The sequence below is a fragment of the Eumetopias jubatus genome, unplaced genomic scaffold (assembly GCF_037043125.1).
Source record: "Eumetopias jubatus isolate StellerSeaLion01/CBP00866 unplaced genomic scaffold, mEumJub1_p1.0 scaffold_86, whole genome shotgun sequence".
Lineage (NCBI taxonomy): Eukaryota > Metazoa > Chordata > Mammalia > Carnivora > Otariidae > Eumetopias > Eumetopias jubatus.
In genome coordinates, this window is record NW_028274892.1 from 606,813 (window position 1) to 625,705 (window position 18,893).

Consider the following 18,893-nt stretch of genomic DNA (forward strand, 5'->3'; position numbering starts at 1 on the left):
TCTTTGGCATGAGCCAAGAATATGCAATTGGAAAAAGACAGTCTCTTCAACAAATGTTTTGGGAAAAAATGGACAGCAAGGAGCCAAACAATGAAACTGCACCACTTTCTTACACCACACACAATAATAAACAGAAAACGAACTAAAGACCTAAACTTCAGACCCGAAATCATAAAACTCCTAGAGGAGAGCACAGGCAGTAATGTCTCTGACACCGATCGCAGCAATATTTTTCTCCATTATGTGTCCTATGGCAAAGGAAGCAAAAACAAAAACTACTGGGTCTATGCCAAAATAAAAGCTTCTGCACAGCAAGGGAAACAATCCACAAAACAGAGGACAACCTATTAAATGGAGAAGATATTTGCAAATGACATAACCGATAAGGGCCTAATAGCCAGAATATATAAAGAACTTAAACAACTCAGGGCGCCTGGGTGGCTCCATCGGTTAAGCGTCTGCCTTTGGCTCAGGTCGTGATCTCAGGGTCCTGGGATCGAGCCCCGCTTCGGACTCCCTGCTCTGTGGGGAGAGTGCTTCTCCCTCCCCCTCTGCACCTCCCCCCACTCCGCCCCTACTCTCTCTCTCTCTCACTGTCCTTCTCAAATAGATAAAATCTAAAAATTAATTAATTTAATTAAAAGAAATCAATAATGTTCAGGGAAGTGAAAATCAAATCCATCATAAGATTATCACCTCACACTGCCCAAATGGCTATAATAAAAAACACAAGGAACAACAGCTGTTGATGAGGATGTGGAGAAAAACCACCCTCCTGCAAACTGGTACAGCCTATTCTGGAAAAAGTATGGAGGTTCCACAAAAAAAATTAAAAAAAGAATTACCGTATGAGCTGGTAATTCAATGACAGTGTATTTACCCAATGAAAATGAAACATGAATTCGAAAAAATATGTGTCCCAAAGTTTACTGCCGCATTACTTAGATCAGCCAGGACTTGGAAGCAACCTAAGAAAAATGGGTAAGAAAAATGTGGTATAACTTGCAATGATATATTACGCAGCCATAGAAGAGGATGAGATCATGCCATCTGCACCAACATGGCAGGACTAGAGGGTGCAATGCTAATTGAAATGAGTCAGACTGAGAAAGGCAAATACCACACAATTCCACTCATAAGTGGAATCTAAGGGAAAAAATTAAAAAACAAACAAAAAGCAGAACTAGACCTATTAGCACAGAGAACAAACTGATGGTTGCCAGAGGGGAGTGGGAAGATGGGCAAAATGGGTGAAGGGGAGTGGGAGATAACAGACTTCCGATTATGGAACGATTAAGTGTCAAGAGTAAAATGCACAGTTGTAATAGGGATGTAATGGGACAGATGGTAGTTCCACTTGTAGTGAGCATAGCATAATGTTTAAATTTGTCCAGTCACCATGTTGTATACCTGAAAGTAACGTTAACAACTATACTAAAAAAAAAAATGAAGAACCCTATTAAACAACAACAACAACAACAACCTAGAGACTGTATTCCAAATGTCTCCTAAAAGAGAAAATAATGGATCAAAGACTTACATGTAAGACCTAAAACTGTAAAATTCTTACCGGAAAACATAGGGAAAAGAATCCTTGCATTTGACAATGATTCCTGGACCTGATACCAAAGACATAGGCAAGAAAAGAAAAAGAAACAAACAAACAACTTAACTCCAACAAAATTAAAAACTGTTGTACATCAGAGGACACTATCCAGGAAGTGAAAAGGCAACTCACAGAACAGAAAAACAAATGTTATGTATAAGTTCCATATCATAAGAGATTAGTATTTGCACGATATAGACAGTTCCTAAAACATAAGAACAAAATAATAACCCAGTTATAAAATGGGCAGAAGACTTGCATAGACATTTCTCCGAAGAAGACATACACATTGCCTGTAAGCATATAAAAGATGCACAGTATTACCAGTCATTACAGAAATGCAAACAAAACTGCAGTGAGATACACCTTCACACCCATTAGAATGGCTTTTAACAGACAAACAGAAAACAACAAATGTTGGCAAAGATGTGGAGAAAATGCAATCATTGAGCATTGCTGGCTGGCTATAGCCACCAGGGTATATGCAGAAGTACTATATAATCCGCAAATTCAACTTCTGGGTATGCACGTGATATAACTGAAAGCAGGTACATGAACAGATTATTTGTACACCCATATTCATAGAGGCGTTATTCAAAACAGCCAAAAGATATAAACAAAACAAATGTCCATCAAAGGATGAGTGGATAAACAAAATGTGGTATACACATGCAATGCAATATTATTCTGCTAGAAAGAAAGTTCTGATACATGTTACAACATGAATGAACTCTGAGACATGCTACATGATATAAAACAGTGTATATGTATGTACGTATACCACTTAAATGACACACCTCAAGTGGTCAAAAATCGTAGAGGTAGGAAGTAGAATTGTGGTTACTGGAGGCTGAGGGAGAGCAGGAGGAGGAGTTACCGTTTAGAGGTTTGGTTTGTTCCTAGCGATGGACAGTGGCGACTGTTCACAACAATATGAATTTACTTAATACCACTGAAATGCACTGCTTACCAGTGGTTAATATGGTACATTTAATGGTATGTATGTATATATATTAAAACACATTATTTTAAAAACACAGAAACAAGAGGCCAGGGCTGGAGTTTCATATGGGGCACCCATAGTGAGGAAGCACCAGGATTGAGAATAGGAGTCGCGGTATTGTGGACCACTGTGGGTCAGTGCAAAAGTCTTCAATGAGTGAGAGAGTTGGGTGACCAGAAAAGATGGTTCATGACAGTAACAAAAAGAGGGAGAGAGGAAAATAAATAAATAAATAAATAAATAAATAAAAACAGCATGAGAGCTAGATTTGTTTCAAACCTTTGGAAACACAGGTTTTGAAAAAAGAGGACAGAGGGGCGCCTGGGTGGCTCAGTCGTTAAAGCGTCTGCCTTCGGCTCAGGTCATGATCCCAGGGTCCTGGGATCGAGCCCCGCATCGGGCTCCCTGCTCCACAGGAAGCCTGCTTCTCCCTCTCCCGCTCCCACTGCTTGTGTTCCCTCTCTCACTGTGTCTCTCTGTCAAATAAATAAATAAAATCTTTAAAAAAAAGAAAAAAGAAGACAGAGAAACAGAAAGAAGTGCAAACGGTGCACCTCCTAGCCTCAAGATATTTGGGGGGGGAGGCGAGACCAAAAGGGAGTAAGGTCCTCAGGGGAAAAACAGCTTTCGGCAATACAAGTTGAGGTACTGATTTTAGATATGGCTATAAATTCTGGAGTTTGCATTTCATGTGGTACAGAGTAAGAATCAAAAACGACCATAGAAGTTTTGTCTGTTTCCTTTTTGGTGGAGGTCAGAGGGGAGAAGGAAAGACATCATCCATCCTCAAGACCTAATTCCCCTAGTCCTAGGCACCATGGCTTTCACTTACGGCCAGGAGGCAAGATTATTCTGGTAGTGTGGCTCAATGAGCAGGGCCTAGGAATTGGTTTCCCACAGACAGCCACTATCAGCAGCTATAGTTAATGGTATTTTTGTGCTATCACTTGGAAGGTCTCCTCTATTAGTTATTTCATTTATTGGAGGCCTCTCTATATTTTTCTTTTTCTTTTTTTTTAAGATTTTATTTATTTATTTGACAGAGAGATAGAGAGCACAAGTAGGCAGAGAGGCAGGCAGAGGGAGAGGGAGAAGCAGACTCCCTGCTGAGCAGGGAGCCTGACGTGGGGCTAGATCCCAGGACCCTGGGATCATGACCTGAGCCAAAGGCAGACGCTTAACTGACTGAGCCACCCAGGCGTCCCTATTTTTTCTGGCTATGTCTAGCTGAAGATTTTGTCAGTTTTGTTAATCTTTTCAAAGAACCAGGTTAGTTTCATTGATCTTTTCTACTGCTTTTTGGTCTCTTTATCATTCATTTCAACTGGGATCTTAATATTATTATCTTTATGTATTCCTTCCTTCTCCTAACTTCCTTTTCTAGTTCCTTGATATGTAAACTTAGGTTGTTTGTTTGAGATTTCTCATGTTGAGGTAGGCGCAAAGTGCTATGAACTTCCCTCTGAAAACTGGTTTTGCAGTTTCGTATACCACAATCCGGTATGATGTGATTTCCATCATCAATTGTCTCAACATTTTATTTATTTATTTATTTATTTTTAAATATTTTATTTATTAATTTGACAGAGAGACAGACAGCGAGAGAGGGAACACAAGCAGGGGGAGTGGGAGGGGGAGAAGCAGGCCTCCCGCTGAGCAGGGAGCCAGACGTGGGGCTCGATCCTGGGATCATGACCTGAGCTGAAGGCAGACGCTCAACGACTGAGCCACCCAGGTGCCCCTTGTCCCAACATTTAAAAAAAATTTCCTTTAATTAATTAAATTCCTTTACTGATCCACTGGTTCAGCACGTGATTTAACCTCCACGCATTTGTGAATTTCCCACTTTAGTTCTCCTGACTGATTTCTCGTTGTATACCAACATATATATTGTGTTTGGAAAGGATGCCTGACATGGTTTCAATCTTGTTAAATGCACTAAGAAATCTTTTGTGGCCTGATGTGATCTATTCTGGAGAATGTTCCATGTGCATTTTAAATCAATGTATATTCGGTTGCTTTAGCATGGAATGTTCCATATATAGCTGTAAAGTCCATCTGCTCTAACGGTGCTGTTTTAAGGCCAATATTCGCTTACTGATTTTCTGTGTGGACGCTCTGTCCATTGATGTAAATAGAGTGTGAAAGCCCCTCACTGTTACTATATTCCTATCTATTTCTTCCTTTAGGTCTCTTAGTGTTTGATTTGGGCTGTTCTAAGTTGCAGACGTAGATACTTAAAACCATTATATCCTCGTGTTGGACTGACTGATTTTTCATTACGAAATGCCCTTGTCTTGGTTTTTTATTTTAAAGGCTATTTTGTCCGATTTGACTATAGCTACCCCAACTCTCTTTTGGTTTTCATTTGCATGGAATGTCTTTTCCCTTCCCTTCACTTCTGGTCTGTGTGCATCCTTACATCTTATGTTATTCTCTTATACACGGCATATAGACAGCTCTTGTTTTGGGGTTTTTTTTGTGGTGGTTGGGGTTGCTGTTGTTTAATCCATTCAATCACTAGGTTTTTGATTAAATAATTTAGTCCACTTATATTTCAAGTAATTATTGATAGTTATGCACTTAGTGCCATTTTGTTAATTGTTTTCTGGCTATTTTGTAGCTACCGCTGTTCCTTTCTTCTTCTGTTACTCTCTTCCTCTGTGGTTTGATGAGTTTCTTAAGCGGTAGGCTTACATCCATTTCTCAATGTCTTCTGGGTATCTACCATAGATTTCTGTTTTTGGGTTACCAACAGGCTTGCGCATAACATCATACATATACGTGTATGTGCCAGACTATTTTAAGTTGATAGCAATGTAAGACTGAATATATTCTAAAGCTCTACATTTTAATTCTCTCTTTCTGCATTTTATATTTTTACGTCACATTTTTCATCTTTTTATCATGTCTATCCTGTACTATATATCCATGTCCATGTCTATACTGTAGTTATTTTTACTACTTTTGTCTTTTAAACTTTATACTAGCTTTATAAGTGATTAACGCACTGCCTTTTATAGCCTTTAACCTCTACCTGGGCAATTTATACTTTCCTGTGTTTCTATTTTTTTATTTTTTTTAATTTCTTTTTTTTTATTCTTATTGATTTGAGAGAGAGAATGAGAGACAGAGAGCACGAGAGGGAAGAGGGTGAGAGGGAGAAGCAGACTGCCCGCTGAGCAGGGAGCCCGATGCGGGACTCGATCCGGGGACTCCAGGATCATGACCTGAGCCGAAGGCAGTCGCCTAACCAACTGAGCCACCCAGGCGCCCTGACTTTCCTGTGTTTTTATGGCTGTGTAGTACCCTTTCTTTTCAGCTTGAAGAAGTCCCTTTAACATTTCATGTAAAGCCAGTTTAGGCCTGACAAACTCCTTTAAGCTTCTGCTTATCTGGAAGATTCTTTACCTTTCCTTCAATTCTGAATAATAGCTTTCACCTGGTAGGTGTTCTCATTTAGTTAGAGGTTTTGTTTTTGTTTGTTTTGTTTCCTTTCAGAACTTTGAATATATTGTATTACTCCCTTCTGGCTTGCAAAGTTTCTCCTAAAAAATCTGCTGATAATCTAGTAGGGTTCCTATGTATATAAGGTGTTTGTTGTTGTTGTTGTTGTTTGTTTTGTTTTCTCCTGCTGCTTTTAATAATCTCTGTCTTTAACTTTTAATATTTTAGGTACAATGTGTCCTGGTGTGGATGTGTTTGGGTCCATCTTCTTCGGAACTGTGCTTTCTGGATCTCAAGGTCTTTTTCCTTCCCCAGGTTAGGGAAGTTTTCACCTATTCTTTTTTAAATAAATTTTCTTTCTCTTTCTGCCTTTGTTCTCCATCTCAGAGTCCTATAATGCAAATGTTAATCCACTTGATGTTGTCCGGTTACGTCCCCTCAGCTATCTTCACCTTTTTTTATTCTTATTTTTCTTTTTGCTGCTCTGATTGTGTGAGCTCCACTGTTCTTGCTACAAAGTTCACCAACTCTTTCTTCTACCTCATCTAGTCTGCTATTGAACGCCTCTAATGTATTTTTCACTTCAGTTATCGTATTCCTTTTCTCTTTGGCTCTTTCTTGTATTTTCTAAGGCTTTGTTAAAGTTCTCACTGTTTTCAACCATTCCTTTCCCGAGTTCAATGAGCATCTTCATGACCATCACTTTGAGCTCTTGATCAGGTAAATTACTTACTCTGTTTCATTATGGTTTTTTATCTTGCTCTTTCCTTTGGAACACATTCCTCTGTTTCTTCCTTTTTCTTGACTCTCTGTCCTGGTTTCTATGCAGCAGATGAAGCAGCCACCCCTCCTAGTCTTGAAGGAGTGCCTTCTGTGGGATGAACCGTGGAATTCAGCAATGCCTTACGTCTTGGTTGTCTGTCAGGCCTTTGTGAGTGTCCAGTGGCCTGTTTGTCCCTTCATGGACTCACAGCTGTTCAGTGTGCCAAGATATGTCAGTGTCCCAAAGTAGGCAGGTCTCAGAGATCACTGAGATTTGTGCTGACTGGAAGACAGGCCCAGATAACACATCTTAAAATATGCAAATATCTGGAGTTCTGTAGGACCAGAAGCATAAGCCAGCCTGTCTCCCAGAACAGGAGATCTGGAGGTATCCCCTGGGTGAAAGTCATAAAAATCAGAATTCCAGAGGAGCGAACAAGCTCCTTTCTGGGAGATAATCATGAGCTGTAGTGAGGCAGAGGAAGAGAATAATCATGGCATACTCTGGCCTCTCTTCCAAGAGAGCAACTATATAGAAACCTGAAGCCTGCCTCTCGAGCTGATGTTTCAGGACAAGCAAACAGGCTTTTTTCACAGAGACTTGCTGGCATGGTTCAGTCGGCTGCCTGTGCAATGTCCTGTGGGTGGTTCTAGCCATGAACTATCTCTCTGATTGTTACAGCCCTATGGGATCCAGGAACACAAGACTTTGTGGCCACTGGACGAGGCATTCAAGGGGTGTCCTGTGGGCAGCAGACACGTATAAGAGCTGTTCTCTAAGAGAATCTGGTGCTCCAGAGTGGGAGAGGGAGAGCTCAAAGACAACACACAACTTCCAAGATCTCTGGAGATGTTTACAGTCTGCCTATCGAGGCATGTCTATTATAAGACAGACCCTCAGACTGCAGCTGTGATGATAAAGTTTCCCAGAAAGACTGAAGACATGTTTCAGTCGGCTACCTGTGTGGTGTCTGTGCAGGGCCCTGGGGGTGGTAATCAGCCAAGAACTGTCCCTGTTGTTACAGTCCTGTGGGATCCAGCAAAACAACTTCCTCAGCCTCAAGAGCCAGACAACAAACTGTTGTCCCCTGGGAGGCAACCACAAAAACAAGCTTCCCCCTGGGAGTTGGGGAGCATGGCAGACGGAGAGCTCAAAGATGGCACCACCAAGGAAAAGGAAATAAAAGAATGGTTCCCATGGATTGTAGCAACACACAGGGAGAGGGCAAAGATGGCACCCACTAAAGGGGGGATTGGCGGGGGTCTAGAGTTAAGGGGGAAAAAAAGGCACTCATGGGCTTTAGCAAGGGATAGGAGAAGGACGGTATAAAAATGGTGCCTGCTATCACCGCAGTCCCTGAGGAGCATTCCAACACGCCCTTGTCCCTCAGGTCCACACTCTAAGATAATCAGATGAGTGTCTTGCACATTAAGTCTGGGTGTTTTTCAAACAGCGGCTTCTGTGTTGGGCCCTAGGGCAAGTGAGTCTAGGCACAAGTCCTTACAGAACAGTATCTCAGGTGACACTGCCCTTTGGGTCTTGTGAATAGAAACCCCACCAGTATTCAAAGCCTGATATTGTGGAGGTCTGTCTCTCAGTTGCAGATCTTCAAACTTGGGGTGTGTGATATGAGCTATGAATGCTTTGCTCCTCACAGACAATCCTCCGGATTGTTGGCAGCCATGCTGGGGATGGGATTTGTGTCTCGGTCTCTCCTATCCACTGTAATGTGGCCCTTTGCTTTTTACTCTGATACTGATGTTATACTCTCAAGATGGTCTCACTGTTATGTACCCTAACTCTACTACTCTAATTTTTTAGGAAATTAGTTTTTCAAGTAACAAAGTATTAGAACATTGTGTTTTTTTTTTCAAAACAAAATATGCCTGCTGGTATTACTCACAAGAACTACTAATCTGAATGGGATCAAAGAGAGGCTACTCACTAGCAAAGTCTCTAATGTGTTGCTTGCTAAAACAAAAGCAGTAATTCTTACTTATCGTGTCCTCCTCCTAAGTGAAACCCCACTTGATTTCTGTTTCTCCAAGTCTAGTCCCTGGGCCAACAGCTTTGGCCATCAACTGGTAATTTGCTAGAATACGGTGTTTTAGCCATCTCCCCCATCCCTGCCTCAGACCTACTATAAAGTGAATGTTACATCTACCGAATCGGAATCTACAATCAAAATCCTCTGGTGATGTGTATGAGTTTGAGAAGGACTGCCCTAGCCCACTCTGCTTGCTAGTCAATTTGCTCTTTCTTCCCTAATCCTTTCATGCTGCCTGCTGATATATCACATCACCAGGTCAAATACCCAACCTTCCATTCTGCCACTTTCCTACGTGAATTTCACTCCTTTCTCCATATTTCTTTTTCTACCTTTTCTCATTTGATTTTCATCATGTGAGTGTACCATTACAGACTGACTTCCCTACCCAATGGCAACAGCCCTTTCCTTTCCTGAGGCCAGCATTCCAACAACTCTGATTACGGCCATCTTTGTATCTGGACCGTTTCTAGGCCTTTTCATTGATGCTGAGTGGTCCCTGCATCTCACAATTTCAGAAAATGCCAGTGGGGTGTATATATGTAATACCTGAAGGAATAGTAACTACAATTGTTCCAGCTCTACACTTAGAGTCCATTATTCTCAAAACATCGTCTATTAGAAGATATGATGCATACTTTCCAATCTAATATATACGATATAGCACAGTTGATTTAATAACACATGTGAATGCATAAAATTCACCAGAAATAATTCACATAAATATTTCACAAAACACAAGAATTTCAGCATTTACATCAGAACCAACGATTCTAAAAAATTCCCACAACTGTTCTTCAAAAGGTTTTATGACTTTCCCATTCTTCACTTTTAAAATGATGGCAGGGTATCCATGTTGAGAGTTCTTTCATATCCCCCAAGAAAGGATTAATGCTACTTAAATTAACACAGACCATAGCTCAGAACAAACTCTTTTTAGGAGTCAATTTCTTTGGAACATGGGGAAAAAATACAATGCCTGGCATAGAGTGGGTGCTAAGGAAATATTTTCCTAAGAAACTGCTAGACTACTTCATGTAACTCACAACTTCATTCAAAATCCTTAAATCCTTCAAACTTAATACTGCTTTCATGTCTAGAATTCCTCGATTTACACATGAAATTACTCCCTCACAATTGTCAGGTATATAAACATGCAATTAAAATGCTCGCTTAGAAGTGCTAGAACTGGGGCATGTGGGTGGCTCAGTCAGGTAAGCATCTGCCTTCAGCTCAAGTCATGATCCCAGAGTCCTGGGGTCGAGCCTCTCTTCAGGCTCCCTCTCCCTTGCCCCCGTCCCCACCACCATGCTTGCTTTCTGTCTCTCAAATAAATAAGATCTTAAAAAAAAAGAAAGAAATGCTAAAACCGACCGAGTTTTACAAAATTTACCTTACATGTCAGAAAGCAATAAAATGTTATATATATCATACCATAAAATGCGGCCATACAATCAACCTAAGCCTCAAGAAGTCAGATTCTTCCCTTCAGAAGAGGAACCCTCCTACACTGTTGGTGGAGATGCAAGCTGGTGCAGCCTCTCTGGAAAACAGTATGGAGGTTCCTCAAAAAGTTGAAAATAGAGCTACCATACGACCCAGCAATTGCACTACTGGGTATTTACCACAAAGATACAAATGTAGGGACCCGAAGGGGTACATGCACCCCAATATTTATAGCAGCAATATCCACAATAGTCAAACTGTGGAAAGAGCCAAGATGTCCATAGACAGGTGAATGGATAAAGAAGATGTGGTATATATACTCAATGGGATATTATGCAGCCCTAAAAAGGAATGAGATCTTGGCATTTGCAATGACGTGGATGGAACTGGAGGGTGTTATGCTGAGTGAAATAAGTCAATCAGAGAAAGACATGTATCATATGACCTCACTGATATGAGGAATTCTTAATCTCAGGAAAGAAACTGAGTGTTGCTGGAGTGGTGGGAGTTGGGAGGGATGGGGTGGCTGGGTGATAGACATTGGGGAGGGTATGTGCTATGGTGAGCGCTGTGAATTTTGTAAGACTGTTGAATTACAGATCTGTACTTCTGAAAGAAATAATGCAACATATGTTAAGAAAAAAGTAAAAGAAGAAGATAGCAGGAGGAGAAGAAAGAAGGGGAGTAAGTCGGAGGGGGAGACGAACCATGAGAGACGATGGACTCTGAAAAACAAACTGAGGGTTCTAGAGGGGAGGAAGGTGGGGGGATGGGTTGGCCTGGTGATGGGTATTAAAGAGGGCACATTCGGCGTGGAGCACTGGGTGTTATGCACAAACAATGAATCATGGAACACTACATCCAAAATAATGATGTAATGTATGGTGATTAGCATAACAATAAAAAATTTTAAAAAATAACAACAATAAAAAAAGAGATTCTTCCCTTCAATTTTGTAGTGAAATACAACTTGACATTTAAAGCCATATCAAAATTCCATTTTAAAATACACATTTTGCTATTATTTTACATAGGTTTTGCACCCTTAATACTCACGAGATCAGCGTATTTCTTACAGAGAGCTGCCAGCTTCTCCTCTGGAGTTGAAAGTGTGTTTTAGGCTTGCATCAATAATAACACTTCTTTTCCTGATGGTCAATAAAAAAAAAAAAGTACCAGAATGATAAAATGAATCCAATCTGTAAATTCTACATAAATGTGATATTCAAATATTCAGATTATGATGTAAGGCTGTTAATTAGCTATAGAGTCACCAGTAAATCAGGGAAACTATGAGGAAGAACCCCTCCCTGCCGCCCCATCAAATTGCTTCAGTTTACTAATGCCATTAGCAATTAGGTACTTGGCATTTAAGACAGTAAGCACACCACTTATTGAAAGCTTATAAACTCTTACTTATTCCATTGTATATATGGACCACATCTTCTTTATCCATTCATCTGTTGAATGTGTAGATTGCTTTCCACAGTTTGGCTATTGCTGACATGGCTGCTATGAACATTGGGGTGCATATGGCCCTTCTTTTCACTACATCTGTGTCTTTGGGGTAAATACCCAGGAGTGCAATTGCTGGGTCATAGGGTAGCTCTATTTTTTAAATGTTGAGGAACCTCCACAATGTTTTCCAAAGCGGCTGTACCAACTCGCATTCCCAAGAACAGTGTAAGAGGGTTCCCCATTCTCCACAACCTCTCCAACATTTGTTGTTTCCTTCCCTGTCCATTTTTGCGATTCTAACTGGTGTAAAGTGGTATCTCAATGTGATTTTGATTTGAATTAACCTGATGGCTAATGATGATGAACATTTTTTCATGTGTCCGTTAGCCATTTGTATGTCTTCTTCAGAGAAGTGTCTTTTCCTATCTTCTGCCCATTTTTTGACTTGATTATTTGTTTTTTGGGTGCTGAGTTTGAGAAGTTCTTTATAGATCTTGGATATCAGCCCTCTATCTGTAGTGTCATTTGCAGACACCCAACTTTTACATCAACATGGATGGGACTGGCGGAGATTATGCTAAGTGAAATAAGTCAAGCAGAGAAAGTCAATTATCATATGGTTTCACTTATTTGTGGAACACAAGGAACAGCATGGAAGACATTAGGAGAAGGAAGGGAAAAATGAAGGTAGGGGAATCGGAGGGAGAGATGAACCATGAGAGACTATGGACTCTGAGAAACAAACAAGGTTTCAGAGGGGAGGGGGGAGTGGAGATAGGTTAGCCTGGTGATGGGAATTAAGGAGGGCAGATACTGCATGGAGCACTGGGTGTTTTTCGAAAACAATGGAACGTGGATCACCACATCAAAAACTAATGATGTATTGTATGGTGACTAACATAACATAATAAAATTAAAAAAAAAAACAAAACAAAAAACACCTCTTACTTAACTGCTGATTCCAAGATAAAACATTTTACAAAGGGTGGGAATGTTTTCAAAACCTTCCCGCTGGCCAAATACAAATACTGAAGGAAGTTTAAGTCTATTCAGCTAGCACACTCTGCCTATCGAAAACGCACAAAATCCACTGTGACCAACAACTTTTCTAAGGACCAATTTGAGTTATAATCGTTTTCAGGTAATTTAAAAACCATATTCTGGGTGTTAACCAACTTAAGGGTCCAGAAAAGAAAGTCAAATAATTCGTTTCTCCCTCAGGCAAAAGAGTTTTAAAAGAATACTTTTAAGGGCCCCTGAGTGGCTCAGTTGGTTAAGCGACTGCCTTTGGCTCAGGTCATGATCCTGGAGTCCCGGGATCGAGTCCCACATCGGGCTCCCTGCTCAGCAGGGAGTCTGTTTCTCCCTCTGACCCTCTTCCCTCTCGTGCTCTCTATCTCTCATTCTCTCTCTCTCTCTCTCTCTCAAATAAATAAATAAAACCTTAAAAAAAGAATACTTTTAATAACTTTGGCAGGAAGAAGGATGTGGCTGAGATAAGTGCAGGCAAATGGTACTTCAAAGTAAGTGATAATGTTTCCTTTTTACGCTGAGGGTAGGTGCCTTTTTATTTTCTAAACTGTTCACTCTTGCATGTAGGTTATTTCATTTTAAGAATCTGAAGAAAACTTTCCTAGTTGGTATACACTTTACAAACTGCAATGCAAGGGGAGTAGGGAGGAAGAAACAGGTTGACGTCAAAAAAATATTTGCTCAATGAAAATGAAAACACAACTCTACAAAACCTTTGCGCGAAGGTGAAGTATATAGCAATAGAGGCCTCTCTCAAGAAACAGGAAAAATCTGAAATACACAGCTAACCTTACACCTAAAGGACCTGTAGAAAGAAGAGCAATTAAAGCCTAAACCCAGCAGGAGAAAGCAAATAATAAAGAGTACAGCAGACATCAATGAAATAGAAGCCAGAATAACAGTAGAACAGATCAATGAAAATAGGAGCTGGTTCTCTGAAAGACTTACCAAGACTGAAATACCCCTAGCCAGATTTGTCAAAGAGAAGGGACCCAAATAAATAAAAATATAAGGGAAAGAGGAGAGATCACAACCAACACCGAAGAAATACAAACAATTATAAAAACATATTGTGAGCAACTATATGCCAACAAATTAGGCAATCTGGAAGAAATAAAGGGATGCATTCCTAGAAACATACAAATTACCAAAAATGAAACAGGAAGAAATAAAAAACCTGGACAGACACATAACCAGCAACAAAATTGAAGAACTAATCCAAAATCTCCCCCAAAAATAACAGTCTAGGACCGGAGAGCCTCCCAGTGGAATTCTACCAAACATCAAGGAAGAATTGACACCTATTTTTCTTTTTTTAAGATTTTATTTATTTACTTGACAGAGGGAGACACAGCGAGAGAGGGAACACAAGCTGGGGGAGTGGGGGAGGGAGAAGCAGGCATCCCACGAGCAGGGAGCCCGACGCGGGGCTCGATCCCAGGACCCTGGGATCATGACCTGAGCCGAAGGCAGAGGCTGAACGACTGAGCCACCCAGGTGTCCCAACACCTATTTTTCTGAAGCTGTTTCAGAAAACAGAAATGGAAGGAATACGTCCCAACTCATTCTATGAGGCTTGGAGTTACCTTGATCTCAAAAACAAAGACCCCCACCAAGAAAGGGAATTACAGACCAATATCCCTGATGAACAGGGATGCCAAAATTCTCACCATCATACCAGCCAATAGGATGCAACAGTACGTTAAGACGGTTACTCAACACGACCAAGTGAGATTTATTCCAGGGCTGCAAGGTTGATTCAACAGCCACAAGTCAATCAGTGTAATACATCCCATTAATAAAAGGACAGACAAGAACCATATGATTCTCTCAATTGATGCAGAAAAAAGCATTTGACAAAATACAGCATCCTTTCTGGATTAAAACTCTCCACAGTGTAGGGACAGAGGGAACATATAACTCAATATCATAAAAGCCATCCATGAAAAGCCCACAGCAAATATCATTCTCAACGGGGAAAAACAGAGCTTTTCCCCTAAGGTCAGGAACACGACAGGGATGCCCACGCTCACCACTATTGTTTAACATAGTACTTGAAGTCCTAGCCTCAGTCAGACAGCAAAAAGAAATAAAGGGCATTCAAACTGGCAGAGAAGAAGTCAAACTCTCGCTCTTTGCCGGTGACATGATATTTTATGTGGAAAACCCAAAAGGCTCCACCCCAAAACTGCTAGAACTCATACAGGAATTCAGCAATGTGGCAGGATACAAAATCAATGCACAGAAATCAGTTGCACTGCTTTACACTAACAGTGTAACTGAAGAAAGAGAAACCAAGGATTCGATCCCATTTACAAATGCACCCAAAACCATAAAATACCTAGGAATAAACCAAACCAAAGAGGTAAAAGGTCTGTATTCTGAAAACTACAGAACAGTTGTGAAAGAAATTGAGGAAGACACAAAGAGACGGAAAAACATCCCATGCTCATGGATTGGAAGAACAAATGATGTTAAAATGTCTATACCACCCAAAGGAATCTACACATTTAATGCAATCCCTATCAAAATACCACTAACACTTTTCACAGAACTGGAACAAACAATCCCAAAATTTGTATGGAACCTGAAAAGACCCCAAATCTCCAGGGGAATGTTGAAAAAGAAAAACAAAGCTAGGGGCGCATTAGGCTGAGCGACTTCAAGCTCTATTACAAAGCTGTGATCACCAAGACAGCATGGTACTGGCACAAAAACAGACACATAGATGAAGGGAACAGAATAGAGACTCCAGAAATGGACCCACAACTCTATGGCCAACCAATCTTCGACAAAGCAGGAAAAAATATCCAATGGGGAAAGACAGTCACTACAACAAATGGTGTTGGGAAAACTGGACAGCCACATGCGGGAGAATGAAACTGGACCTCTTCCACCATACACAAAGATAGACTAAACAATGGATGAAAATCCTAAATGTGAGACAGCAATCCATCAAAATCCTAGAGGAGAACACAGGCAGCAACCTCTGTGACCTCGGTGACAGCAAATTTCGCTAGGCACGCCTCCAAAGGCAAGAGAAACAAAAGCAAGAATGAACTAATGGGACCCCGTCAAGGCAAAAAGCTTCTGCACAGCCAAGGAAACAGTGAACAAAACCAAAAGAAAACCGAGAGATTGGGAGAAGATATTTGCAAATGTCTTATTAGATAAAGGGCTGCTTTCCAAGACCTATGAAGAACTTATCAAACTCAAGACCCCAAAAAAAAACAATCAACCCAGTCAAGAAATGGGCAGAAGATGTGAACAGACATTTCACCAAAGACTTACAAATGGCCAACAGACACATGAAAAACTGCTCAATATCACTCATCGTCAGGGAAATACAAATCAAAACCACAATGAGATACCACTTCCATGGTCAGAATGGCTCAAATGAACAACCCAGGAAACAAGAGATGTTGGTGAGGATGTGGAGAAAGGGCAACCCTCCTACTACACCGTTGGTGGGAATGCAAGCTGGTGCAGCCACTCTGCAAAACAGTTTGGAGGGTCCTCAAAAAGTTGAAAATAGAGCTACCATATGATCCAGCAATCGCACTACTAATTATTTACCCAAAGGATACAAAAATAGTGATCCAAAGGGGCACCTACACCCCAATGTTTATAGCAGCAATGTCCACAATAGCCAAACTATGCAAAGAGCCCAGATGTCCGTCGACAGATGAATGGATAAAGATATACAGCAGACTTTTACTCAGCCATCAAAAAGAATGAAATCTTACCATTTCCAAGGACATGGATGGAACTGCAGGGTACTATGCTAAGCGAAATAAGTCAGTCAGGGAAAGACAATTATCATATGATTTCACTCATATGTGGAATTTAAGTAACAAAACAGAGGATCATAGGGGAAGGGAAGGACAAATAAGACAAAAACAGAGATGGAATCAAACCGTAAGAGATGCTTAACTCTAGGAAACAAACTGAGGGCTGCTGGGGGCAAGGGAGGGGGAGGCAGGATGGGGTAACTGGGTGATGGGCACTAACCAGGACTTGTGATGGAATGAGCTTTGGGTATTACATACAACTGATGTATCACTGAACTCTACCTCTGAAACTAATAATACACTATATGTTATTTAATTGAATTTAAATAATATAAAATAAAATACTTTGCACATAAAAGTTTCATTCTGAAACTGTTTCTCCTTGAGTTCAAAGACAAATAAAGAGGGAATGACAATTGGTTAAGTAACAGAACATTTAAAATGTAATTTTATGAAGATTTTAAACTGTAACCATTTACAACTATTTAAACAATCTTAACCTAAAGCCGCATTTTACATATATTGTTGAGGATGCCTAGTCTGAAGATACCTGTCTTGTTTGCAAGGAATTTTAAATACTACCCATATTCCTATAAATTTTAAAGTCATAAAGGATGGCAGAAAGTGGATTTAAAAAAATTCCAAGTTAGTGTCAGGTACAGAAATCTCTCAATTCAAATACGGTAAATGTTGGTTCGAACAGGAATTTTTTTTTAAAGATTTTATTCATTTATTTGACAGAGAGAGACACAGTGAGAGTGGGAACACAAGCAGGGGGAGGGGGGGAACCAGGCCTTCCACTGAGCAGGGAGCCTGATGTGGGGCTCGATTCCAGGGCCCTGGGACCATGACCTGAGCCGAAGGCAGACGCTTAACGAATGAGCCACCCAGGCGCCCCACAAACAGGAATTTTTAAAAATGAGAAGCAACCCCTAAAGCCAAAGTTAGGGTTTTAGATTTTATTCATGAAATTTAACGTATCACATTCTTAGCCCTAAATTCTCAAACTACCAGAGCAGAAGGGAGAAAACGCACCGTGAAATCCAGTGTTAACTAGCCTGCTTTCTAAGCCAGCAATAATGTATCATGCCAAATATTAGTAAATATTCTTTAAATAAATTGAGCAAAAATACAGTCTTCACAATAATTGGTCCGATTACTTAACAGAACCAAAAGAAACAGGCCAAAAGAATAGTGCTTCTGCCAAATGGCCATAGACATTTTCACACACAAAAAAAATTCTTGATTATTCAGGGAGAAATAACTCGGATCCTATAACTAAGGTCCCTATCTCGCCATTTTCCCCTTCTACATATAACTGACCACAGAGGTGTGTTTTAACCAAAACCACAACTACCTCGAAACTGGACAGGTTCTGTAATTGCCTGTGCCACAGAAAAGTTAGGTAAAATGAGCAGCATGTAAAAATGTCAAATTTTATGAGACATGAGATTTATTTATGAGATTATGACCTAAGGTTTTTTCTTTGTTCCTGTTGCACTCTGAATCTTGTTGACTATCAGAAGGATCTGTTCCAGCCTCTGGTCCAGAAGGATCCACTCTTGACTCTTGCATGCAGTGTACTGGGCTCACCAAATTCCTGTTCTTTGTTATAAAGTTACTGCCTTCACCCTCTTGCAAGGGATTCTTATAACTTGCGCCAGCACAATTTGAGTCTTGATGTTGAAGAATGTCATTTGATTGAGAGATACACGATATATCTGCTTTTAGTCCTAGCCTGCAAACTCTAGAGTCTTCCATTATGCCAATCATAAGCCAGAAAGAATGAGGAGAAAGAAAGGTCATGGAAGGGAAGCTCAATCAAATGAAATCAAGGGAGGGAACTATGCAGTACATAAAAATAGAGTTTTCCATCCTACATTCTTTCTTCATGTCTAAAAGTACGTTTTACTTTTTGTATGTGGTACAATCAATAGGCACATCATCACTTGACAGTTTTTCATCCTTTCATAGTTGTTTACAAAATAACGATGCTGTTTAGAATGAAAGGAGGCAAAGAGTTAAAAAGGACTACCGTAACGGTGGAATAAGAAACTCCAAGGCCCCGTGCCTCCAAAAAGTAGTATATACTGGCAGAATCCATCAGAAACAACTTTCGCAGAAACAACTCCTTCTGGAATTTTCTAAAAATGTACCCACGAAATTATAACTTCAACCCAAATGGAAGGCTTTAGTGAAGAGAAAAGCTGCTGTTTTGCTCTAGGAGAGCACCGTGGGATTTAAAACAACCCACCTACATTTCCTCACACTCTAACAACAGTGGCCGTAAAGATGGCAGC

At 40.4% G+C, this 18,893-nt stretch overlaps 1 pseudogene; it reads right to left on the reverse strand.

Moving 5' to 3' along the window:
- Positions 1 to 18,366, reverse strand: part of LOC148161721 (gamma-taxilin-like) — a 37,143-nt pseudogene extending 18,777 nt beyond the window's left edge.
- Positions 18,367 to 18,893: the final 527 nt, after the last annotated feature.